Source organism: Micromys minutus, assembly GCF_963924665.1.
Source record: "Micromys minutus genome assembly, chromosome: 11".
Taxonomy (NCBI): domain Eukaryota; kingdom Metazoa; phylum Chordata; class Mammalia; order Rodentia; family Muridae; genus Micromys; species Micromys minutus.
This window is the reverse complement of record NC_137980.1, coordinates 40538029-40563143: the sequence shown is the minus strand read 5'-3', so window position 1 is coordinate 40563143 and position 25115 is coordinate 40538029. Positions and strand designations below refer to the sequence as shown.

Sequence of the window (25115 nt, the reverse complement as noted above, 5' to 3'; positions counted from 1 at the left end):
AAGGAAGCCTGGTCTTGCTCTCCCCGGCGACACATGTCCCTTGTGGTTAGCTTGGGGAGAATATGTTACACTGACAGAGGGGACATCTTCCTAGGGCAAGGAGCAAAGTGGCTGCAGCTTGTTGGTAGTGGCTGGCTGGGCCGTGCAATAGACAGGATGGGAGTGCCAACCAAGGCAGAGGCGCCAGCCAGCTCCACTCTGCCCAGAGAGTCCCCTCTCCTAGCTGCCACAAAGTGCAAATTCGAGACAGGAGACACACCTAAGGGAGGGCTACAAGGATCAAAGCGAGGTTGGGGGCGGAGCAAGACCTAATCCCAAAGGATGAAACTGACCACATTGGGTACAGGCTCACAGGTGATATCTGAGAGGTATCAGATGGATTACAGGGAAGAAACCAGGGAGAAAGGGAGGAGGGCAGGACAAAGGAAGTAAAAGATGAGTAAAGTCAGAGCCTGTGCAGGTGGGTGCAGGTGGGTGCAGGGGGGTGCAGGTGGGTGCAGGTGGGTGCTGGTGGGTACAACTAGGTGCAGGTGGGTGCTGGTGGGTGCAGGTGGGTGCAGGTGGGTGTGGGTGGGTGCAGGTGGGTGCAGGTGGGTGCTGGTGGGTGCAGGTGGGTACTGGTGGGTGCAGGTGCTCTGAGAAGCTCTGTGTCCAGCTGGACAGTGTGGCAGCAGAGAGAGGACTAGCCAGTCTCTGCTTCCACAGAGGGCAGGCTTTGAAGTCAAATGCTGGATTCAGGTCTTAGCTCTGCCCTTCAGTGGGTGGTTTCTGCATAGCTGCCAGTCAGTCCACCTCCTGTATACAATGGGTGACACCTAATGACTAGAACATGGCAAAGGTGACATCAGGCAAGGTCAAGTCGGAAGAGGCAATGACTTTCAAACAGGGTGCAGTAGCACATCCTATATCCATTTACTTTGGAGGCTGAGGCAGGAGGATTTCAAGCTAGAGGCCAGCATGAACTTCAAAGTGAGACACCTGTCTATAAATAAATGGGGCCTCAGGTGGATTTAGCAATAGAGTCATTGCCTAGGGCAAGGCCCTGAGCCTACCAGTACCGAAAGAAAGAAAAATAGGAGATTCCAATCTCTTGTCTCCCTGCTGACCCATGAAGCAGGAACATGTGTACTCATGTGTACTCATGTGCATGGAGCAGGAACATGTGTACTCAGCATGATCAAAGCCCTGGTTCTATTCCCAGACCCACAAAACCAGGCATGACTTTAGCACTCCCTTTCCTTCCCCTCCCCCACACCTTCTTTCAGACTTGCTCAACCGAAGGAAGCCAGAGGGCCAGGCAGAGATGGCCTCACGGCCAGATGCTAAGATAAGAGCACCTGCAGCCCGCATCCTACTGAAAGCTGAGCCCCATGTGACAGTTAAGATTGTCACTTGACAGGATCTAAAACCTGTCCATGAGACAAGCTTCTGGTGTGTGTACGGTGCCTGTGAGTGGTCATCTCAATTAGGTTAGAAGGTGGGAAGATCCTCCCTAAATGTTGGAAGTACCAATCCAAGGACCAGGGACCAGGGCCCGGACTGAATGAAAGGGAGACAGGAACTGGGTACCCGGTCTCCTCTCTCTCTCTCTCTCTCTCTCTCTCTCTCTCTCTCTCTCTCTCTCTCTCTGCTTCTTGGCTGTAGATGACACTGTGACCAGCCTCCTCCCACCAGGACACCGCTGCCATGATGGATTGACTGTGTCAGGAATGGTGACCCAGACTTGACCCATCCCTCCTTAAGTTAGAAAAAAAAAAAAACAAAACAAAAACAATTCTCCTTCAAGAGAGCTAAGACGCAGCACCCACCGATGCCTGGATACAGCCCATGAGAGATCACGAGAGCCCCTGAAGTGACATACCCAGAGCAGTCACGCTGGGTCCTTGTCCCACACAAAGCATGAGATAGCAAATGTGGTCAAAGCCACCAAGTTGTAGGGTCATTGGGTATTCATCAGCAGGCACACACGCCCTCAGCCCTGGAATTCCGGACCAGTCACCAAACCTCTGACTGAGTCACCTCATCTAAAACTGGGCAGGGGCTATAGCTCAGCAGGAGCATGTGTGTCCAACCTCAGAGCCCTGCAAAATAAATAAATAAATAAATAAATAAATAAATAAATAAATAAATAAATAAATAAATAAATAAATAAATCAAGCCAGGCATGGTGTAAACCCCTTCCCATATTATAGACTCACTGTTAGGATCAAAAATGTTCTTGGTCCATTGTTATTTTCATAAACATGGAATAACACATAATCGCATGGTGATACACACCTGTCATCCCAGCATTCAAGATTGAAGGGAGAGGAGGTGCTGGGGAGATAGCTCAGTGGTTAAGAGCACTGACTGCTCTGCCAGAGGTCCTGAGTTCAAATCCCAGCAACCACATGGTAACTCACAACCATCTGTAATGGGATCTGATGCCCTCTTCTGGTGTGTCTCAAGACAGTGTGCTCATATAAATGAAATAATAAATCTTTAAGAGAGACAGAGACATGGGGGAGACGGCTCCATAAGGAATAAACAAGAGCCTGAGTTTGATTCCCAGCATCCAGATAAAATCAAGGTGTATCAGACACACTTGTAACCCCAGAGCCAGGGAGGCAGATGTGGAGAGATTCCTGGGGCTCACTGGCCAGCCTGCCTAGCTTCATCAGCGATCCCCAAGGCCAATGAGAAAGGGAGCTCTCTCTAAGGAAGTCCTCCATCCCCGCTTCCCTGGACCAGCTCTCAGCTTCAGGGAACCAACGATGGATCTGCCTATGGCCAGGAGAAGCCTCAGAGGCCTGTAAAAGTCATGGACGGCGTGTGTCCAAGTGCTCTTGGCTAAGCCTTTCTGGGCTCTCCCCTCTCCCTGCACGATGTGGCCTGGAGCCCACTGGGGCCCACAAGCCTGTACTTGGCATAGTGGAGCCAAGCAAACCAGCAACATTGTACAGCCAAAACCTCACCCTCCTGGGGGTCTGTCTGTCTCTAATAAAAGACATCATTTAATTGGGGACGGGCGTTCAGTTCCAGAGTGTGTGTCCCAGAGTGTGTGTCCATGATTGTCGTGTCAGGGGGCTTTGCAACAGGCAGTCAGGCATGGAGCTAGAGCAGTAACTTAGAGCCCACATCTGTTCCACAAGTTGCAGGTATTGAAGGTAGACTCTGCCTGGTGTGGGTTTTTAAAACCTCCATCCCCCGAGTGACACACCTCTTCCAGCAAGGCCACACCTCCTAACACCTCCTAAACTGTTAGGCAACTGGGAACCAAAGATTCAAACGGGTGAGCCTTTGAGGACCATTTATTCAAACCTCAGGGTGCCAGCAAAAACTGGCCTAGGTTCCATCGCACAGCCGAGGGTCCATGAGTGTCAGGAACAAAGACCCTGTGATCCCCCAAACTAGGCTGAAGCCACCAAGCTGTCTGCACCAGAGGCCTCAGCTCTGCATCTCTCCTGCCCACTACCTACAGAACAGACCCGGCTGTGTTCATCCCTCTTCCTGCCTGCAGGTACCCGGTGGCATGCTTCTTCTAAGCAGAGGTGGACACAGGCCTGGGGGTCACCAGGGGCTTCCCCACATTCTACTGCCTTCACTCACAGTGAGGCTGTTGGGCTGCTGACCTTAGTACTTGGCTGCTGAGGGTCCCTGGGATGCCCTGTGAGGCTTCTCATAGGTAGAGCCTTAGACATAGCCACCACAGTCCTTGCCACCATAACAGCAGTTAATATTTAAGAGGACCTCACTGGGAGCCTTCATCTCATGGGGTCCCATTTGCTCACAGTCTCCAAAGGCCTAGTTGTCTGGATTCATACCAGGCATGTGGCTGGCTCCTGACCCACTTGCCAGCTGCCCCCAGCAAAGTCTCTGGGAAAAACTCATCTCCTTAGGGGCCTCCAGCCCCGTTGCTCCTCTTGCTGACACAGCATCTATTTCCTGGCCACAGAGTCCCAGCAGTTAGAAGCCTGCCCACCCAACCCCCATCCCAGCTCTAGCATCTCAGAACAGCAGTCCCGGCTTCTACTTCCATGCAGGATGGGAATTCCTGCCTCATCTGGTGGCTCACTCATTTATCTCTGTCAGGTCCCGCCTGGCCTCTGCCCTCGGAACCATCTCAAAGCAATGGCCACATTCTTCCAGGGCCTTCTCCAGACCTGCTCCAAGAAGTTCCTGCTGCTGATCTGGCAGAGGGGAATGCTTCAGAGCATCCAAGAGTATTGTTCCCAGAACAAACAAGTCACCTTTTGTTGTTTTGTTTTGTTCTGTTTGGGTGTTTTCTACATATATAGCCCTGGCTTTCCAAACTCACTACATAGACTAGACTGGCCTCAAATGCACATAGATCAACCTGCCCTGCCTCCCAAGTGCTGGAATTGATGGTGTGTGCCACCACACCTGGCCACAAATCACACTTTTTTTTTTTTTTTTTTTTTTTTTTAATTTTATGTACACTGTTGCTATCCTCAGACACCAGAAGAGGGCATTGGATCCCATTACAGATGGTCATGAGCCACCATGTGGTTGCTGGGAATTGAACTCAGGACCTCTGGAAGGGCAGTCAGTGCTCTAACCACTGAGTCATCTCTCCGTGGCTCACTCCAGTGAGTCACTTTGCACTGAGACTCCCCAGATGCTGCCAGGTTTCATGAGTGTGCTGCACACCCCTGCACACCCTACAGGCCACCACCCACATGGCTTCTTTCTTTCTCCTTTATTTCCAAAGGTTTATTTTAGCCAGCCGTGAGACTAGACAAGACGGAGAGCTGTGGCAGCGGTGAAATCTCACCAGCATGGTTGCCTGCACAGTAGCCACACCTGTGACTATGCCAGTGGGGATGGGGGAAATGTCTCCAGGTCTCGTCTCTAGATGAAGCGCTAGACAACCAGTGACAACGACAGTTTTCTACAGGGACGAGCGGCTCCATTAGGCTGGCCACTCCCCCATACGGGCAGACATTAAACGGATTCAGTCAGGTGTGTGCGCATACGTGGGATCCCTGGAGCTGGAGTTACAGGCAGTTATGAGCTGCCTGCGTGGATTCTGGGAAGTGAGTTCTGACTCTGCAGAAGCTCTTAACTGGGAAACAGTATCCCTCCACCAAGCCCCCTTAGCTTTCTCCCCATGGGAGGGCAGTAGGACTTGCCTGCAGTGGGAGGTATGTCTGGAGGGTGGTGCGAACCAGGAAAGAGAGAGTGTGTGTGCCTCATATGTGTCCAGGCTCCTGGGAGGCAGCGGAAGGGTCTGAAAAGCTTCAGGATCAGAAAGAAAAGACTTTCCCAGCTGTAGCATCTGGTGGCTGTGTTCACCTCTGTTCCTCTGAGATCATCATAGGCTCGTGAACAGCACAGAACGGTAGCAGAAGGGACCTGGACCGTGATGGCTAGCAGTGTATGTGAGGTCACAGTGGAAAGGTGGGAAATGTCAGGGGGTCAGATAAATTGTAAAAAAATACTGCAGACCAGTGAGTGGATTTGGAAATAGGTCTTTATAGATGTGTGGTAAAGGGGAGGTGGTCCTGGATTGGGGCCGGTGACCAGTGTCCTGGAATAAGGACGAGACACACTGAGGAAGGTAATGTGACTTCCGAGGTGAAGTGTGAGGCCAGGAATACAGTTTAGAGGTAGAGTATGCACCTAGCATGTTCTGGGTTCAGTCCCTAACAATGCCACAAAAACAAACAAACGAACACCTGCTTAAGGCCAAGGAGCAACAGGGCTCCTCCCACCACCTCAGAGACTAGGTCAGGCAGAGTTGTCTTTTGGGGCTTCTGGTATACAGACCTTTAAGAGGTTCAATGATGGGCTGGAGAGATGGCTCAGTGGTTAAGAGCACTGACTGCTCTTCCAGAGGTTCTGAGTTCAATTTCCAGCAACCACATGGTGGCTCACAACCATCTGTAATGGGATCTGATGCCCTCTTCTGGTGTGTCTGAAGACAGCTACAGTGTACTCTTATATATACATACATATACACACATACATACACACATACATACACACATACATACACACATACATACACACATACATACAAGAGCCAGCTCTGTGTGCTGAGCCAGGAGCCATTCTCTCATCCACATCTCCTGGTGACAGGTTCCCTGTTTACGTCCTGAAGACGAGGAGGAAGGAGGACGAGCGTGGTGTCACAGAGTGCCAGGCATCATGGAACTTGGGGATGGGCAAAGCCAGCTCTGTCTGACTCCGAGGCCTATGCCAGATCGCTCTGGGAAGCACTGGTGGCTGTGGTGGGAAAGCCATGGGATCCGGGTGGGGACACCGGCAGGCTATCCCATCTGCTCGTTAGCCCAGGACTTCCGATGGAGAGGCAGTTAGCATGGACGGCCCACACGAGTCCCTGAGCCTCTGGGTCCCCAAGCCCTGCCTTCTGTGCTCCCTCCAGCTGGGCAGCAGTGGGGACAGAGAAGGACAGAGGGGAGGCCAGCCAGTGTGTTTTTCCACCAGGAAGCAGTGCGGGTCATTTGAGTATTTTCACCCTTTGTCCCAAGATGCAAAAATGAGAGAAATGCTCAAGGGCTCTGTCGTGGAGGGACACAAGCTCACCCGTGTCCACTTCCTGCAAGGAGCGGAGGGTCAGAAGCTCCCTCTGGGGACTGGGTCTGGCTTCGGCTTGTCACATTCTTCCCCTGCAGTGGAAATGGATGAAGCCTAATCCTAGACGGTGGCTTCTCCACCTTTGAAATAGAGTGACCATGCCCTGTCTGTCATCTTAGAGACCATAAGCCACCTGTCCCTCTCCCTGTCCCTTTCCATCTCCATCTTCCCCTCCCTCCCTGTGTGTGTGTGTGTGTGTGTGTGTGTGTGTGTGTGTGTGTGTGTTTGAGACATGGTTTCTCTGTGTAGCCCTGTCTGTACTGGAACTCACTCTGTAGACCAGGCTGACCTTGAACCCAAAACTCTGCCTGCCTCTGCCTCCCAAGTACTGGAATTAAAGGTGTGCGCCACACCAATTCCTCCTTTATTCTCTTAAGACTCAACAAAGCCTGGAGCAGTAGTGAGACAGAGGATGAGACAGGAGGATTGCCAAGAGCTCTAGGACATCTGGGTTCCAGATGAGGGCCAGTGAGATGCTTGGCTGACAAAGGTAGGGGTTACACAAGCCTGGGAACCGGAGCCCTCCAGAGCCCACAGAGGGGCAAAAGAAATCAACTCTGAAAGGGTGTTCTCTAGCCTCTACACATCCACTGGGGCATGAGCACACACGTAAATGTATATAATAAATAAATAAGATATAATAACAAGGCCAGGCAGTGGTGACGCACATCAGGAGGAAGAGGCAGGCAGCTCTCTGGGTTTGAGGCCAGCCTGGTCTACAGAGCAAGCTCCAGAACAGCCAGGGCTACACAGAGAAACCCTGTCTTAAAAACAACCCCCCCCCAAAAATAAAAACCCAAAATACAAAACTAAACAGCAAAAACAACAAGACAAAATAATAATAATAATAGCAGTTGTAACAAATTAAAAATGAGAGTGAACAACATAGGAAGTAATCCATCCAGCCTGGATTATCCCTGGTACATTCAGCTCTGCCAATCCCCCCTTAGTATTCAGTCGGTGCCAACTGCATAGGTACTGGAAGGATGCTGGCAGCGTGAACATTCCTCATCCGTGTGCCGACAAGCCACGACTCGTTGGTGTTTGCTGGGACCAGAGCAGAATTCATCCTGTCTCATGAAATCTCATGCTTGCCCTGAGCGCTTGCTATGAGCCATGTCTGAGGATGTTCAACAGAGGGAGGATTCTGCCAAGACCACAGAGCCACCAATCTCTTCCCGCTCTGCCTCCTGCAGCCTGCAGGTCCCAGTGGCCCAGACATCCCCACAAGTGGGACATGTTCATTTCCTAGCACAAGTTTGGATTTCTCATGGTCCACGAGTGTTATGCCTCTGAGACCTGCCTGTGAGTCGTCCCTGCTGTAATAAACAGTTTCCCCGCTTTTTGGAGGAGGACATAAAGGCTGGGCCTTTGGGGGTGCAGGCACCAGAATGTCAGAACTTAAATCAGCAACTCTGTCCTTGAATTTCAGATCCTACTCTGCAGATAGGAGCATCTAGGTGTGTGGAGGGAAGGGGCAGAGGACAATGGGCTGTGGGGGAAATGCCCTGTAAGGATCAACATAGACTCATAGAAACAGCACTGGTTTCCTCTGACCAAACCACACGAAGGCACCTGCCAGGAAACGGGGCTCTCTGGCCCTGCCTGGCTCACCCTTCTGAAATGCCCAGTGGCAGCTCACTTGCCAAGGGACTTAGGAAGACTCTTTCCTGCCAGCCTCTTGTCCCACGCCACAGGCCTCTCTTGCATGCCAGGCAAGGCTGCCCGTGTTCTCCTGGCTCCCTGTCTCTCACATCCTGGGCTAAGGTTGCTGCAGGATTCACGCAGCTAAGCAGAGCACAGGAAGCTATGGGCACTGTTTGTAACCAGGGAAGATCTGAGCCACGCCCCACACACACACATTGCCACATCATACTACCCCGACCCCTACCGAGGAGAGCACAGCCAACCTGGGCCTATCAAATGGGAAGAACCAAGAGTCACCCTCAGACTCTGCCTCCTACCCCTCCTGTACACTTAGTTCCTTCCTCATTCTGGGTCAAGGGACTCTCAGCATTCCCTTACCATGCATTAACTAGGACACAAGGGGACAAGTCCCTTGTGCGAGGCCCCTGGCTGACAGCTTGGGTGTTAAAGTGTAATGCCTGCTTGCGTTTACCCAGTCCGGGGAGCAGATGACATTAGTACAGGCAGCCGGGGGCCTCCAGTCTGGATGATAGGAACCACACACACTCTCCGCAGACCCTGATGGCCCAGCAAGGCCATGGGTTTCTTCCTAGCTTCCAGGAAACCAAATAACCCGTGGGATGTCACATTGCCAGCGGCTGGCTTTATAGCTAAGCTGCAGTACATTGTGTGTGTGTTGGGGTCTGACAGGGTCTCTTAAAGTAAAGGACAACTTTGACATTTATTTGTTTATTTATGGTTTTGAGTTTGTTTTTCTTACAGCATATCTTTGTCTTGGCTGTCCTGGAACTTGTTTCTTACACCAGGTTGGCCTTGAGCTCACCTCCTGAGTGCGGGAGTCAAAGGCGGGAACCACCACTGCCAGGCCCAAGAGTAGTATTTTTCTTTTTCTTTTTTAAGAAAACAGAGATGGAAAGTAATCTTCTCAGAGACACACAGCACTGTGGCAGTTCCGGGATTTGAGTCCCCATGTGTGTGACTAAGGGCTTAGCAATGCTAGGCAGCTGGGCACTGTTATGAATGGCTTGAACTTAACGTGGGGTGAGCAGGAGGAGCTAGATACACACCCAATCTGTCACTTACAAGCCATATGACTCTCCCTCTCTGTGCCTCAGTCTCCATGTTTGCACAAACTGATTAGGGCAGCTCTGCTTTCAAAGGAAGGATTTAGAAGTATGTGGCCCTGTGCCCATCACAGAGAAAAAAACATATCCTGGTCCCACTGTGAGGCTCAACGGCAGAACTAGCTCCCATAGAGGCAGAGAGAAGCAGGCAAGGCTGGTGCCGTCGGATCCTAGTCCCTATCCTGACATGTCTGCCTGCACATTAACCACGACTCCCATCCCTCTGGTTCCACATGGACCCAGGACATGTGGCCAGCAGTGTCAGGGGGCCCTTAAGGGACAACAGGCTGGCGGTCACAGCCTCTGTGGAATCTGAGCCTATACTGTCCCTGCCTTGGATTCTCCTGGGATAAAGAGGTATTGTTAGTTGGTTTTGCTGGAGCTGGAACCCAAAGCCTCCAGCATTGGAGCCAAATGCCTAAGACTGAGCCCCTTTGAGAAGGCAGCATTTGTGCAAGGCCCTGGAGGGTCCCAGAGAGGGGCAACTTGCGAGGAGGCGCAGTGCAAAGGTCCTGGGGCAGAGCTGTTGCTGGCCTAACTGAGAAGCAGGTATGGGCATAGTATGTTGACCTGGGGTTCAAGGGATTTGGATCCTGTGGGCCTGGTGTTCTAAGTGACAGAAACCAGGCTGGGCAGAAAGAGGCAAGAATGTGTGTGTGTATGTGTGTGTGTGTGACCTCACTACTAGGAACCTACTATCTTCACAAGGGAAAAGAGACTGTCCAACTAAAAAAAAAATAACAAGACAAACAAGCAAGCAGGAAGGAGGTACTCTGGAGAAACCCTGATGGCTAAGAGAGGAGGCTGGCCACCTAGGCAGGTGGGACAGTGGAGGTGGCCGGTAACAATGGACTTCCAGACCCCTGTTGAGGGCAGAGCCCTTACAGTTCCGTTTCTCATTATTATTGACAAGTAAAAACTGCTGGAGTGTGCACAAGTTTGAGACCTACTTAGAAAGTGTTTGTCAAATGACAAACTATTTGACCTCCGTAAACCCAGCTTGGAAGGGAGACAGGCAGCATTGTGTGCCACTGTGTGTGTGTGTGGGGGGTGCTCACGTGTATACAAAAGTGGACGTGTGGAGCTGACAGTACAACTCGTAGGTGTTGGTTCTCCTCTACCTTGTAAGATTTGGTGGCAAGCGCCTTTCCCCACTGAGCCATCTCAGGCCGGAATGTTCAAATCTTTGTGTGAAAACATCCAGGATACACGATCAGTGTGAGGAAGAGGTGGGGAACACAGGGGTGGAGACATCTCTGGGCTCTCTCTCGAAAGCATGTGGTGCTGGGAATGGAATCCAGAGCCCACACGGGGCAGGCGAGCAGAGAGCTCTGCCCCGAGCTAAGTCCTGCCCAACCTGCTGTTGCAAAGTTCCCAAAGAAAGGAGGGAGGAAGAAGTGGAGAGAAAGGGTGGGAGGAAGGGTGTGCAGGGATGGAGGGAAACAAGGAAACAGACACTGACTTCACACGGGCTACCAAGCTGCTCAAAGAGTCCTAAGATTGCAATCAGGACTGAGGTCTTGGTGGGCAGCCATATGGACACCCTTGCTCAGACAGTCACACACACCCTCTCTGTACACTTCCTACATACCAAATACACTCTCGGAAACCAGTGAGGGCCTGACCCCCTTCCTCTACCACAGCCACACAGCTTAGCCAACACCCCCACCTGGGCCTCCTCCTTGGCAGGGAAGGAGGAGAGGCGGGACTTGGGCGTGAGAAAGATTTTCCTTGTGCTGGCCTGCTCCAGGGTGCCTGGAAAGGGCCCACCTGGCCCCTGGGGTTTCTAAAAATAGAGCACAGTCCTAACTCCTCTATAGGGCTGGCTTAGCTGTTCCTTTGAATTGTTCCAAGACATTGTTTCTATTAGCGCCATCCTTCCCTGCACGGAGAAAAGAGTTGGCAGGATCAAAGTCTGCAAAGGCATGGAATTAACCAGAAGCTGCCACTGACCCGACCCACTACGGAACTGAACACTGCTTGGATACAGAGACTGCAGGAACAAAGATGCAGGGACCACAGGTGCAGAAGCCTGGATACAAAGTTCAACGGGGCAGCAATGGCCCTGGCAGAGCAGGAGCCTGGATGTCCCCTCTGGGGATCTGTCCCCCAGGGTGGAGCCAGAGAGGTCAGGTTTGGTTGCTGAACCTTTTTCAGTGAAGGGAGCAGAGGACTTTGGTTTGAAACTTAGGGAAGGTGGAGCCTTTCCATGACAAGATCTCTGAGCCCCTGGGCAGAGTACATCAGGAATGTAGTGAAAGGTTTATCAACCAGCTCCCGGGCTCTGTGTTCACACAAACCTATATGGGTGTGTGCTCGTGAGCACGCAAACACAGCAATGCATGGCTAGGAAGAACGTGTATCATACACTTTACGAATGAAAATAAAATTTACAGGGCTGGAGAGATGCTCGGTGGTTAAGACCACTCACTGGCTGCTCTTGCAGAGAACTCAGCTTTGGTTCCTAGCACCCACTCGGTGCCTTATAACCAGTTCCAGAGGCTCAAGCCCTCCAGCGCCCCCTTTTGTTCGCCTTGAGCACTGCATACATGCGGCACACACATCATGCAGGCAAACAATGCAGACACACAAAAACACAAATAAATGCTTATTTGATAACTGGGTATGATAGTGCATGCCTTTAATTTCAGCACTTGGAAAGCAGATCTCTGTAAGTTCGAGGTCAGCCTGGTCAACAAAGCAAGTTCCAGGACAGCCAAGGTTGTTACACAGAGAAACCCTGTCTCAAAAAATCAAAATAAATAAATAAGTAATAAACAAAAAAATAAGACGAAATTAACATGGTCAAACGTGGTGGCATATTTCTTGTCTACCTCCAAGGAGGCTGAAGCAGGGGCATTGCTTGCTTTTTTTTTTTTTTTTTTTTTTTTAATTTGAAGATTTCAAACGATCAGTTCATTTGTGTGGAGCCTTTCGACAAGCTTTTAAAAAAAATCTAATATTTATTTCATGTACATGAGTACACTGTAGCTTGCTTCAGACACACAAGAAGAGGCACTGAACCACATTGCAGATGGTTGTGAGTCACCATGTGGTTGCTGAGATTTGAACTCTGGACCTCTGGAAGAGCAGTCAGTGCTCTTAACCACTGAACCATCTCTCCAGCCCCCTTTTGGCAAGTTTTATCCTGACTCCTGCACCTGACAGTAGATGAAGGAGCGTGGCCTTCCTGGAATCCTGGTAAGTAGCCCCCCTTACCTCAGTGAGAGAGCTAGCAGCCGAACAACAGTGTGTGGGAACTCACTGAGTCACTTAGAAGTAGGCAGCCCCATCCTGTACCAACGGCAGCAGAGGGAAGCAGGAAAAGACATTTGAGGGGAGCCCTTAACCCAACCCGGGACACTGTCTCAAACCCAACAGTACACAGAGCAGCAAAACAAGCCAAGAAAGACCCATGTTGGGCCTTTTGGCATTTTCCAACCAAAGCCAACTTTGAGCTTCCGAGATGAAATCACTGAACTCGGATTCGGGAAGGACTGTGCAGTGACCTGCCACCCTTCGGCGTTCCTGCCATTCAGATGTGACAGGACATAGCTTAGAGGAAATGGCACGGTGTGTTGTGAGAGGCCAGGACATGGCTTTAGTCAGACTACACGCTTAGCACCACTGAAGCCCCGGGTTTATTTGTAGCACAGAGAAAATGGTTTCAAAAATGAGGGCCGGGGAGCCAGAGAGATGCTCAGTGGTTAAGAGCACTGGATGCTCTTCCAGTGGATAAGAGTTTGATTCCCAGCACTTCCGTGGAGGCTCACAACCATCTGTAACCATCCCAGTTCCAGGGAACCCACTGACCTCTTCTGACCTCTAAGGACACCAGGCATGCATATGGTACATATAATGTGACCACAGGCAAAACACTTATATACATAAGATAAAAGGAAGAAGAAAAGGGAGTGGGGCTGGGGATGTAACTCAGTTGGGCAGAAGGCTTGTCTAACCAAGCCCTGGGTTCACCCCAGAGCCGTACAAATTGGGTGTAGTGGCAGGTGCCTGTCATCTCAGCAGTAGGCAGCTGACATTGAGAGTCTAGCCCATTCTATCTCAAAACCCCAAGAGCTGACAACACAGCTCATTAACAAAGCACTTGCCTGCTGTGTGTGAGGCCCTAGGCCTATCCCCAACCTCACAAGTAGAAGCAGAAGTGATAAGCTCTCCCTGCACTCCCTTACTAGTTTAAACAGAAGTCACTGTGCGTTTACATAGTTCTGGATTTAGCAACCAATTCACCTCATTCCTAAGAATCTGATGGCAGGCTTTCTCAGGACAGAGAGATTCCTTTGTCCCTGAGAAGGAGCCAAAATCTCCAGCAGCAGGTAAGGAAGAACACTCAGTGGGTGGAGTCGGTTGCCCTCACAAGCCTGGGGGCGGGGCTTAGCTCCATCTCAGGGACCCACAGGTAGCAGAAGCTCCAAGGCCGGCACCCACCTATGGGTGAAATCGCTAAGCAGGAGTCCAAGGTTCACAAGGTCAACCCCTGGGCTGTCAGGCCTGCTGCGCTGCTGATGGGTCAGCAGCCAATCCCCACCTACATTCCTGGCATCTCAGCCTCCCAGTGCCCTGGAGTCTTTCCTTCTCCCCACATCCTCATTCATCACTGGAGCAGGAGGATGGACTGGAAGGCCCAAGCCCCACCTACACCTATCGGAGAGCCAGCCCATGCTGGGCCGCAGGCAAGAGGCCTTGTCCTGACCTACAGTCCCGCCACACACACCCCCTGCCACACCTTACCCCACCACACCTTGGGAATGTCACTGCCCAGAGTCCCAGAATCCAGCCTACAAAACCTGGAGAGATTTTTTTAAATAAACCTATTACCCTGGAGATGAAGAAACTGAGGCTTAGAGAAGCGATGTGTTCAAGTCACAAAGAAAAAACAAAACACCTCCCCTAGGACGGATGGGGGTTTCTGGGACCACAGCTCAAGCCACCATTTACCCTCAAAGCAGCAGGTTCTGGGCCCCCCCAAACCCCCCCCGTAAGGAAAGGAGGCGTGGGTCCACCCTGGGGCTGCTGCCCAGTGGAACATTCCAAAGGAAGTAAGACAGGCCACATCTGGGTGTTGAGACCTTCACCTCTGGCTGGGAGCCTGGTCCAGGGGTGGGGGTGGGGGTGGGGGGGTCTTTCCACCTGCCGCCGGGGTCTTTCTAGCCTGGAATGTAACCGGACCTCATTCTGCGGAGTGCCCGGGCTAGCTCTGTCTGCAACCCACTCCCTGCCCACTGCCAGCGCCACGGCAGGGATGGATATGCAAATAGCCGGCCGCCGTATTAAGACGAGATTCCCCCCAGGGGAGGCGTGTGGAAAGTGCTGGTGTGTTTCACAATTCTGTTTTGTCCAGAGGAGCCGCGCGGGGGCCCCGGAATGATTTAAAACAGATTTTTTGAAAAGACAAAATAAATTTGGAACAAAACCTACTCAAGGCATGCGCCATGCTCCCCGCCCCCAGCTCTCACTCCCCCCACCCTACCCCATCCCCACGGCAGCCCTCTTTCTCCCAAGTCCCTGGGGATCCTTTGCCGAGGCACTGGCCATGGGTAGTTGTCCTAGCAGAGCGTGTCTGGACAGCTCTTGCAGCCCTCACCTTCCTGACAGCTGAAGGTGGCCTGGAGCTGAGGCTGACCACCTCCTCTGTCAACCTAGTCTATTCCTCCCACGCTTCCTCCCCTCCCCCCATGCCTAGAATAAGCGCTTAGTCAGAAAGACCCCGCTCCTCGTTTTGTCGATGGCACGGATGGGCTGTGTGACATCAGACAAGTCGCTCCATCTTTCTGGGGTCTGAGCGGAGACGAGAGTCTTACCCTCTACCAGGAAAGGGGAACCCCGGGGACCCCAATAAGTATTCCCTGTACCAAGCCACTTCAAAAGTGCCCAGCACTATGCCTGAGACACAGTGTCACACAAAAGCCCCTTAAAGATCTTCCGGATGACCACCCTATGTAAAAAGACTGACGGGGACACTCGGAGGCTCAGAGAGGGAAAAGAATTTGCCCAAGGCTACACAGCAGTGTTCCCTCTGCTCCAGCCCAGACTCCTTCTCGCGGCTCTGGTGCTCTAGGTGAGGGCGAGGAAGTGGCCCCTCCCCTCTCTACCTGCACGTGCCAGCCTGCTGGGGACGCGACGACACTCACCGTGGAGCGGGTCTGGACCTCGGGGACCGAGCTCCACTGCTGCCCAGCGCCGGCTGGTTGTCCCCGACCGCGAGCTGGCGGAGCTCCCACTGACCACCGCGGATGCTGGTTCTGGGAATGCACTCAGTGGCCCCTGTATCCGGCTGTTCCCGGCTCTGGCCGCTGCGATAGAGCTTATCTGGCGGGTGTCAGGGTTCAGCGGCCGAGGGACCGGGGTTCCCGGAAGCCTCCAGCCCGGGCCCTGCGCCCCCGGATGCCGCGCTGGCCCGTCGTGTCACCGCGCCGCGCGGACACTCCCCTGCCGTAGCTGCAGGAGGCCGCCTCCTACTCCCATCTCGGCTGAGTCCAAGTCCACGCAAGGCTCTTGGCCCCCGAAGACTCGGATTAATCACTCGGGATCCGATGCCTGCCTGGGATGGAGCGGAGGGGACGCCTTCAAGTTTCTGTTTAGTTTACTACGCTGCGCGGGGCTGTGGCTAATCACTCACAGACAGGGTCGGGCTCCCTCCCTCCAGTTTCTGCCTTTTCCCTCTCCCCGGCCTTAGCCCCTTTCCAAATCTTGCCACGGTCTGAGCTGACCTGGATTCCCAGCAGGAGTTCCCCTCTGCACCTCCCACTCTGCAGGATAGGGATTCAGAGGGAGGGTCTAAGCTCCTGTAGACCCATTGGGTTTTGTTTGTTTTTTGAGACAAGGTCTCATGTAGCCCAGGCTAGCCTCGAATTCACTATGTAGCTGAGAATGGCAGACTCAAGCCTACCATCATGCCCAGCTTTGCAGGAACTTTGAACAGCAGGAAGACATGCATGCAGATACATATACACACATACATACATACACACATGCACACACAGTAAGAATGAGTTGGTACAGGAAATCATAACAGCCAGTTGAATGGAATGGAAGTGAGCTGGACTTCAGGGCGCAGCCGAGCTGAGGCTTGGGGCTGTAACCCTGGCACTCCTGGCACTCCAGAGGCTGAAGCAAGGGGGTGATGAGCTGGAGGCTAGTCTGAACTACATAGCAGGACATACTCAAGTAACAACAGCATCAAAAACCTGTAAGTCAGAATAAGAACAGCCACAGGCCTGTGAGACTTCCTCCCTAGGAGGGGCTGCAGGATGCTCAGCTGCTCAGCGGGAAGGAGTTTCTCGCCCACATTAGGACCTAACCAAATGGAGGTTTTCAAGTCACTTGATTTAGTTGATTAGTCTCTTTGAGATTTGCAGGCTTGAACCAGAACCTACCACACACATACACACACACACACACACACACACACACACACATACACACACACACCACACACCACACACCACACACCACACACATACACACACCACAGCTGATATCTTAGACTAGCCTCAAGCTCACTGTTGTTCTGGCCTTAAACTTGTGCTTCTGCCTCCGCCTCTGGAATTACTATAGAAATACATTATGATAGTATTCCTATATATTAACTAATATAGGAATTGCGAAGGTTGTGCTCTTTTTTTTTTTTTTTAAGATTATGTGAGTACACTGTAGCTGTCTTCATACACACCAGAAGAGGGCATCAGATCCCATCACAGGTGGTTGTGAGCCACCATGTGGTTGCTGGGATTTAAACTCAGGACCTCTGGAGAGCAGTCAGTGCTCTTAACCTCTTGGCCATCTCTCCAGCCCCCTCACATTATGCTCTTAACACTGGGATCTTAAGCCAGACAAAGCGGCTCCCACAGCTAATTCCAGCACACACAAAGCTAGGCAGAAATACCGGGAGTTAAAGGTTAGCCTGGGCTGCATATGATCCTGGTTCTAAGTCAAAAAAGCTAAGTGTGGCAGGGGGCATCTGTAATGCCAGAACTTGGGAGGTGGGAACAGGAGGATCAGAAGTTCAAAGACATTTTTAGCTACATGCAACTTTGAGGCTAGCCTAGGCTATATAAGACCCTGTCTCAAAAAGAAAACAAAGACCAATGTTTTTTAGATGTTGCCCAAGCTAGCCTGGGCTCAAGTGGGCCTCCCAAGAAGCTGAACTACACTGTGTGGCATGCGTCCAGCCAATAGACTGTGTAGCATGCTCCCTGACACACGGATGAAATTAAATATGACTGGAATAAATATATAGAGCCAGAAAGAAGACCCAAGACCCGAAAGTCTGTAAACCAAGCTGAACGGCTTCCTCTTAGTACACATTCCTGCATACAGACAAATACTCATACACATAAAAGAGATAAACTCTTTTTAAGGCAAGACAAGCTTTAGGCTCCAACTTCACCTTGAAATGCTGTGAACTCTGGCCACCGGGAGGATGTTCAGGAACCTGAGCAAGAGTAAGTAAGCCACCCGCGACTGACAGCCCTCAGGCTGGTCACCCCAAGCGGTGGAGCCTCTTAAGAGACTTTCCCCACCACTAGATTCCATGCTGGGCAGTGGCCCCGTTTCCACAAAGCCACCCTCCCAAACTCATAAGCCATAGGGCGCATTAGAAGAGCTGAGTGCAAGTTCAGAGATCACAGAAAAGTTCTGGCAGTTTTGATGTGACACCCCTTCCCTTCCTCCCTTACTGTCCAGCTCCCTGATCCTAGCAATGCTCGTTCTGTGATACCATGGGACCCCTCCAGGGGGCGCTGTCCCATTCTGTACTGGGCAAATGTCTGCTGATGGTAGGAGCCCTCCTTCCTGCAGGGCAGTCACCACGGAAGGCAAATGACATGCTCCCTAGTACCAACCCCCAGCTCTGTCCTCCTGAGAAGAGAAGACTCCAGGTTCCCATATTAACCAAATGCCAGGGTGTATCCTGTCCGGGAGTCCCGCCAGGGTGGGGTCCATGCTGACACCGATATCATCTGACACGGTGTTGTCCTGTAAACTGGGGACTCACCAGCCCCGGATCTCCTGATGACAGAGGCATTTTATCCACAGGAAAATAAATCTCTTCTACGTGTCTATGGGATTGGCTAATGGAGAGACAGTGGATGTAGAAACAGCAGCCCTTGGGTTCCTACACAGAATCTAGGAGAAATCTAGAAGAAGTGGAGCAAGAAGTGTGTGTGTGTGTGTGTGTGTGTTTCAGAAGCTAGAGTCAGTTCTCTCCCTCCACCACATAGGTCCTGGGGATTGAACTCAGGTCATGGGGCCTGGTGGTGAGTACTTTTATCCACTGGGTCATCTATGGGTCCCCTACTTTTAATAGTTTAAAAATGGATCCAACTGACAAGGGAAATGAACACAGCCCCAAGGACACATGGGATTTAGGTAGTGACAATAGGTTCATAATTGTCCCTTAGCTGTGATGAGCATCAAACAGTGATGGAAGTGAACCACAAGGGAACAATAAAAAAATCTATGCAGAACCCTCCACACACACCAGCCGTCCTATAAATAAAATAGAAAAGCTGATGGGGTGTGGTGGCCATTGCACCTGGAGACGAGAGACAGGAAGAGTTCTAGACCATCCTCTGATACACAGTGAGTTCGACACCAGCCCCGGCTACTTAGTTTATGCCCAAATAAAACAAAACAAATGATCATTTAAGTTTTGGGGGCTTTTCCTCACCTTGGTTTTTGACTCGATTCGTAGCCCATGTTGACCTTGAATTCACTGTTACACGGGCTGCCCTCAAACTAGGGCAGATCCTCCTGCTTTGGACTTCAAGTGCTGGGATTAGGGACATACATTACCATACCTGCCCTAGAATGTTTCAAATACTTATTTAGTTCTCAGTGCTGGGGATGAACCTAGGGCCTCAAACATACCAGAAAAGGATGCTCACTGACCTCACCCCAAGCATTACAAAACATCTTTAATGGGCTCACAGTAGAGGGAAGTGTCTTTTATTTATTTGTTTGTTTATAGACAGTGTCTCCCTACATAGTCCTGAGACTCACTATGTAGAGCAGGCTAGCCTTGAACTCACAGAGATCCACCTGCCTCTGCCTCCTGAGTGCGGGGATTAAAGGCATGCGCCCCACATTGAAGCAGTCATGCATTTGAAGCTTTATTTACAGGATAAAATGGGGAAAGCAGTGAGCACATCAAAGCATCAACAACTGGTGCATCCATGGCCTGCAGATTATTTTAGATGCTGCCTTTTTATTTCCCTGCAGGTTTTTTTAATGTGTCGCAATAGAAGTTGAAGTGGGGCTTAGCAGGACTGTAAACCCAGCGCATGCGCAGTGGAGGCCGGCACCGTGGCTGGTAGGTCAGTCTTGGCAACGACGTATTAAGTTTGAGGCTAGCCTTGACCACATGAAATCCTGTCTCAAAATACCAAAAATCTGGCTGGAGAGAGAACTCGTGGTTAAGAACACCTGCTGCTTTTGCAGAGGACCCAGAACTCACTCACACAAAGTCTCACAAGTGCCTGTAACTCCAATTCTAGGGGAATCTGACAACAGAAGTCTTCTGGCTTCTGAGGGCACCTGCACACACACATGCTGCACACACATGCCCACACATGCTGCACACACATGCTGAACACACACACAAAGTAGAATAGATTGTTTTATAAAAAGAAACAAAAGTAACAAATTAACTAGAAAATGTAACTAGTTAGTAAATATACATTATCATCCCCTAAAACAACCTTTTTCTCATCTCCCAGCACCTGAGAGGAGAAACCTTTATTTTCAAGGACCCCAGGGCTTTGTGGGGTTCCATGCCTAATTCCTGTGGGGAGCAGATAGAAGCCAGGTGACGGGTTAGCTGAGCTCTGCGGTTTATCCCTTCCCTGTAAACGACAGAGACCAGAGACCGCCCTGTGAAAGAGACCCCTGCGGGGAGGGGCGGGGAGACAGCAACCAGGACGCAAACCCTTATCAACCTCTGGAACTTTCAGCTCTGACCTAGTCCCATTACCTGCTCCTCCCTGGAGATAAATGTCTAATGTATCGCCCCTGGCGACTCTGCGCTCTCAGTGTGACCCCTCTGGAGCCTCACTCCAGGCCCTTCTGACACTCCCCTCCCCCATGACGAACTAAGGTCCTGTAGCCCGGAGGCTCTGTTGACCCTTGAAAGCCTTTGGATTGACAAGGTCTACCTCTGGCGTGGACCAGAGACCTCACTTTAGCTTACGTGAAGCAGCCCTGAAATCTGGGAGCCTTATCAGCTAGGGGACGATTAGCAGAGGTCGGGGCCTGACCCTAAAGAAAGCCCTTTCTCCCGTCCCAGGGGGCCCCCAGCTCCCCCAGCTCCTGCCAGAGTTCAATCTTTGCAGAAACCCAGTCCGGTTAAGTAAACTGCTTCCACACACAAGCAGCCATGGGGCTTCTCTGGCGGCATCTGGAGGGCCCGTGTTTCTCCACGTGGTGACTGTCATCTCGTAACATACCCAAGAGAGTGAGCCCAGCATTCCAGAGATAACTCTAGCAGCTGAGGAATTCTGCTGGCCCCTGGTGTGCAGGACTTCTGTGAGACCTGTGATTCCCCCCCCTCCACCCCACAAGACCCTCAGCTGCGTCTTTCACGGTCTTCTGCTGTGTCCCTCCCCCTTCCCTCCCCCCCCCCACCCGCGCCGCCACCACGCATGCCTGTCTTTGCCACGGATTTCTAGTAAACTGCTCAAATATGCACAGCCTAAATTGAACCCTGATGGTGGGGCGCTTGCTCCCAGGCCCCCTTCAAAGCCTGCCGGTTGACAGGGCTCTGGAAACAACGGGCCAGCGTGCAGTTTATTTGGGTTGGCTGGTTTCGAGCCGCTTGGAATCTGCTTCGGGGGTGGGGGGTAGGACAAACCCTGCCCACGTTTAGATTTATAATTTCTATTCCAAGCACAAATACCTCATAATGGAGCTAGAAATGATAGCCAGCCACGAGCAGGCTGGCATAGTGGTGGTTACATTTCGGGCTGGCATTTCGAGTGGTGGTTACATTAAGGGACCCCAAACCGCTTTCTGTTAAGCCACCTTCTAAGACACGGGCCCATGCAGCAGGCGCAATGCTGGCTTGGCCTCTGGACCCTTGTCCCAAGCCAGCTCTTCTCAACTGGAGATGCCTGCTCTGTGCTCAGTCCCCTTGCACCCCGCACCTTCCCAGCTCCCATATGCATGAGCATGTATCAAAGGGAGGAGGAAGCTGAGACACAGGTCTGTGAAAGCCCACTCCAGCTTCTGGAGGCTTCAGGTGTTGTCTGTGGTGCTGGGGACCGAACCCTGAGATTTGAACTTTCTAGGCTAGGCTAGTGTTCTCCCACTAAGCCTCACCCATAGCCCTGGGTTTGTTTCCCTGAGACTGGGTCTCACCATGTAGCCCAGGCTGGCCTTCTACCTCATTCCCATTGCTGCAATTGTAGATATGTGCTTCCATGCTGAACTTCCAATAAGACTTTTCTATCAAATGTAGGCATGACCAAGAGTGGTGCATGCCAGTACTTGGGAGGCAGAGGCAGGAGGATCACTGCAAGTTTGAAGCCAGCTTGGTCTAGGTAGTGAGCTCCAGGCCAGACAGGGTTGCATAGCAATACCCTATCTTAAACAAACAAACAGGGCTGGAGAGATGGCTCAGTGGTTAGAGCGCTGACTGCTCTTTCAAAGGTCCTGAGTTCAAACCCCAGCAACCACATGGTGGCTCACGACCATCTGTAACTCTAGTTCCAGAAGATCCAATACTTCTACAAAATCATACATGCAGGCAAAATAGGCAAATGCACAAAAGAAATGAAAATAAATAAATTATAAAACAATAAGTAAGAAGGAAAGATGTTAATTAAGAAAAATAATTCTTAGTTATTTTATTGTCACCACAGCTAGGCAGTAGTGACACACACTTTTAATCCCAGCACTCAGGAGGCAGAGGCAGAGGCAGGCAGATCTCTGAGTTCAAGGCCAGCCTGGTCTACAGATCTTGTTCCAGGACAGCCAGGGGGCTACACAGAGAAACTCTGTCTCAAAAGCTAAACAAAACAAAACCAAAAACAAAAAGAAGGAATAACAAATAAACAAGGCAGGTGCCTCATACCAGTGATACTAGCACTGCATGCAGAGGCAGGAGGATTACTGCAAGTTTGTGGTTTGAGGTTGACTACATAGTGAGACTGTTTCAAAAAAAGAAAGAGAAGAAAGAAAGAAAGAAAGAAAGAAAGAAAGAAAGAAAGAAAGGAAGGAAGGAAGGAAGGAAGGAAGGAAGAGAAAGTGGGTTGGAGAGATGGCTCAGGGGTTAAGAGCACTGACTGCTCTTTCAAAGATCCTGAGTTCAAATCCCAGCAACCACTTGGTGGCTCACAACCATCTGTAATGGGATCTGATGCCCTCCTCTGCTGTACTCACATAAAATAAATAAATAGAAGGGGAGGCGGAATGGCACAGGGATCAAGTTGCTGGGACACTGAATATCCAGTGTGATGCAGCCGCCATTGGTTTATTCGGTATTAACCACAGTTCTCAGGATAGAGGAGTAAGTGTTTCCCAGTGCTGGGGAAGACACAGTACAGCGACACAGTACCTTCGAGAGGTTGAGGGGCGTCTGTTTTATTAGGTCAGGCAGAGAGTTTGGCAGTAGAGCGCGGTCCACAGCACTGCAATACCAGAATTTCTGATAAGATCGTTCACTCGAGACATATTTGAGTCGCTGGCACCGTGTTAGGGGTTGGGAAGAGAATGGCGGGAATGTCACCAATCCAGACTGGCTACCGTCTGTGAGGGCTCAGAGACTTCCAGGACTCATGAGAAGAAAATGAGAGTCGGGTAAAGGGGTTAAAGGTGGCCGCGCTGCCCTGCTGCTGGGGAGACTGGAAGGCTAACCCTGGCGCTGCGGCCATGGAAGAGGCAGCTAAAGTGACTCAAATGTTAGGAGGGGAAAGGCCCTGCCCGACCCGTCCACCCACCCTACGATCTCAGTTTCAACTGGGTTGAACTGGAGCAAGCTCCACTAAGAGATGCAGGCCTCAGAGGCGGCTCGGTGGATAGAATGGTCGGTGTGCACCCACAAAGACCTGAGTTTAGGTTCCCAGCAACCCGGTAAAAAAGTCAGGCATGAGGGCGGAGCGATGGCTCAGCTGTGCTCGAGGAAGTTCTGGGCTCCATTCCCAGCACCCACAGGGAAGCCCATAAGCGCCAGTAATTCCAGTCCCAGGAGATCCAATTCGACATCAGATGGTGAAGATACGTACATTCAGGTAGACATATACATAAAAAATTTTTAAATTAATCTTTAAAAGAAAGGGGGAGGGTGGGATCTGGAGAGATGGCTAAGTGGTTGAGAGGGCACTGGCTGCTCTTCCAGAGATCCTGAGTTCAAATCCCACACAGACATGACAGCTCCCAAGTGTAGCTCCAATGCCAGAAAATCTGGCTCCCCCTGCTGGCCTCAGGGAACACTGCATGCATGTGGTGGGCAGACATATGTTCAAGCAAAACAGCTACATTTTCAGAGTAACAGAGACAGAGATAGAGAAAGCTGACCAATTAGGAGTTCTTGTTCTTCCAGAACCCAAGTTCATTTCCTGTAACACCCCTCTCCAGGAGATCCGTCGCCCTCTTCTGGTCCCTGAGGCCATTGCACCCACCTGGCATAAATTCACACAGACACATAAAAATAAAAAGCAGGGGCAGGAGCGATGGCTCAGTAGTTTAAGAATACAATTTTTTTTCACAAGACTTGGGTTCCATTCCCAGCACACACATGGCAGGCTACAAGCATCTAATTCCAAGGGATCTGATGCTCTCTTCCCGCCTCTGAGGGCGCCAGGCATGCACGTGGTACGCAGACATACATGCATGGGCAAAAGACCTATACACATTAAACAAACACACACATTACAGAAAGAATACAGAAAGAAGGAAGGGATAAAAGAAAGGAGGGAAGGAAAAAGCAAATAAATCAACAGCAACAACAACAAAAATGAAAGTAAAGTTAGCCAGGTGTGGTGGCTCGTACCTTCAACCACAACACACAGAAGGCAGAGGCAGGTGGATCCTTAAGAGTTCTAGGCCAGCCTGGTCTACATGGAGACTTTCATGATAGCTGAGGCTATGCAGTGAGATTTTGCCTCAAATAAAATAAAACATGAAACTAAAATGCAGAGAGATTCAAGAGGACATGAGCCTCTGCACTCCATACATTCATGCTTGCACCTCACTGATACACAGAAAGGAACACACCAAGCACATGCCAAGCACATGCCAAGCACATGCCAAGCACTCACCAAGTACTTATAGCAGCATAGAGAAGCCTCTGTGTGCTTTGCACTAACAATTTCTTGGGAATTTTGGAACCTAAAATGTGCATTTCCTGAGACTTAGGGAAGTTCATACTTATTTAAAAACTAGAACATTCTCAGGAGCCCTTTAAAAACACTGCCGCCCCCCTCCCCATGCTCCCTGCATACAATGGTCCACCTCCCCCCACCTGCATTAGTCCCTGCCACTGCTGGATGGGTCTCCATGCACGCTGACGGCTGGACTGCCTTCATTACTACACTACACGCTGAATTTGAAGCTGCTGTCCCTGCTCGTGTAGGCTGGGGCCGGAAGATCGCTTCAAGTTAGAGGCCAGCCTCGCCTACAGAGGGGTCTCCAGCCTTCCCAAAAGTATCTGAAACAGGGCTGCCTCAGAAACCAGACAAAGAGGCTACCCAGTTGGTTTGGGGGGGTTAAGACTGTGGCACACACCCGAAA

The 25115-nt window shown here is 51.1% G+C and overlaps 1 protein-coding gene across 1 annotated transcript in view; it reads right to left on the bottom strand.

The window, feature by feature from the left end:
* RIPOR3 (RIPOR family member 3) overlaps positions 1 to 15656 on the bottom strand; it is a 64050-nt gene extending 48394 nt beyond the window's left edge. Inside the window, exon 1 of the mRNA XM_080925335.1 lies at positions 15521 to 15656. The gene's annotated coding sequence lies outside the window, so the exon portion shown is untranslated. The remainder of the gene's footprint in view (positions 1 to 15520) is intronic.
* Between the last annotated feature and the right edge of the window lie 9459 nt (positions 15657 to 25115).